At 33.9% G+C, this 1,778-nt stretch overlaps 1 non-coding gene across 1 annotated transcript; it reads right to left on the bottom strand.

Moving 5' to 3' along the window:
• Nucleotides 1–1,183: 1,183 nt before the first annotated feature.
• On the bottom strand, nucleotides 1,184–1,256 carry TRNAF-GAA (transfer RNA phenylalanine (anticodon GAA)). The gene has a single exon. It is a non-coding gene; the product is annotated as a tRNA-Phe (tRNA).
• Nucleotides 1,257–1,778: the final 522 nt, after the last annotated feature.

Below are 1,778 nucleotides of genomic sequence, written 5' to 3'. Positions count from 1 at the left end.
ATCCAAAAGTTCAGTACCTTCCTACAAATTAGTGAATTAGGAGAGGGGCTCTTTTGTGTAGAAAAATAAAAAGCAGGGCAATCTTTCAAACTTGCATCCGAAATGTGAAATATTTATACAAAGAGGGAGAGATGAAGACAATGCAGCAGGGTTGGTTATCTAATTGGCTAGTCAAACATGAGGTGGTTCATAGATCTTTGGGCTTTGATCACCGAGGAATAGAGACTTTACAAATAAAAGCAGGGGATTGGGATTCCATTGCTGTCATTTTATATGTATATGGTTACAATTATTTACGCTCCCAATGTGCTTATGATGTAGCACCCGGTGGATCTTTAGCTAGCGTGTATCATCTTACGAGAATACAATATGGTATAGATAATCCAGAAGAAGTCTGCATAAAAGTCTTTGCCCAAAAGGATAATCCTAGAATTCCGTCTGTCTTCTGGATTTGGAGAAGTGCCGATTTTCAAGAACGCGAATCTTATGATATGGTGGGAATCTCTTATGATAATCATCCGCGCCTTAAACGTATCCTAATGCCTGAAAGTTGGATAGGCTGGCCCTTACGTAAGGATTATATAACCCCCAATTTTTATGAAATACAAGATGCTCATTGAATGATAAGAAATTCATGCTCACTTATACAACACAACTCCAGATTTTATTCAAGTCAAGGAATATTTTTAGGTTCTTTTCCTAGATGAAACGGAATACCTATTTATAATTAATTCCTAATTATACAAAAGCATTCCAGATAGACTGAGCAAAAAAAGGGTTTCATTTGGATTCCCCTATTTTGAAAATCGCATATTAATTTCCTTCATATGAACAGAAAAATAGGATGACTCAAAGAAGTTCTCTACCAGGAACTTTGTACCGCGCACATTACTTAGCACAACTAGGAAAATAAGATAAGATAAAGATAAGCAAGACTAAAAAAATATTCGTCGGAATAGCGGAATACAAAATTAAGAAACGCAAAAAAATAAAGGGGAATCTCACCCCCTTCTTTATCATAAAGAAAAGATATATTTTAAAACTTCTTTAAAAAGAAGTGCCTCTATATTTATATTATAGATTTATCCACTTAGATGAATAAATATTATTAATGAATATGTATCACAATCCATCTCGAGGTATTTGGATCAATACCTATTCGGTGGATCTTTTTTTTTTTCTCTGCCAGGAACCAGATTTGAACTGGTGACACGAGGATTTTCAGTCCTCTGCTCTACCAACTGAGCTATCCTGACCTTTTCTTGTGCATCATCCTAGTAGAGTATTTGTATCTATGTCAATTAAAAGGACTAAAAATTAATTAAAGTATTTCAAATTTAAAATTTGAAAATGGGGGGGTAGTCCTATGCATTGTGCATGGTTTACTTAAATAAAACTTAAAAATAGAGTGAATAACCAAGATTTCTTGCCGATACTCTAATAAAAAAGAAATCTATTCAATGAATAGGATAAGATCCATTGAGTTCTCTTCGCATTCCTTTGTGAAAGAGTAGAATGAGAAAGCTAATGAATCTTAAACCCATTGCATTGATAAAAAGAAAAAAAAGAGGATAAATAATAATAATATAGTATAGTTAGGGAATAAAAGAGGATTTGGGGATAGAGGGACTTGAACCCTCACAACTTATAAAGTCGACGGATTTTCCTTTTACTAGAAATTTCATTGTTGTCAGTATTGACATGTAGAATGGGACTCTCTCTTTGTCCTCGTCCGATTAATCCACTTTTTTAAAGATCTCGAAAACTTTGAATTTGAA

This window comes from Aegilops tauschii, unplaced genomic scaffold (assembly GCF_002575655.3).
Source record: "Aegilops tauschii subsp. strangulata cultivar AL8/78 unplaced genomic scaffold, Aet v6.0 ptg000694l_obj, whole genome shotgun sequence".
Lineage (NCBI taxonomy): Eukaryota > Viridiplantae > Streptophyta > Magnoliopsida > Poales > Poaceae > Aegilops > Aegilops tauschii.
This window is presented reverse-complemented; position numbering and strand designations above follow the sequence as displayed.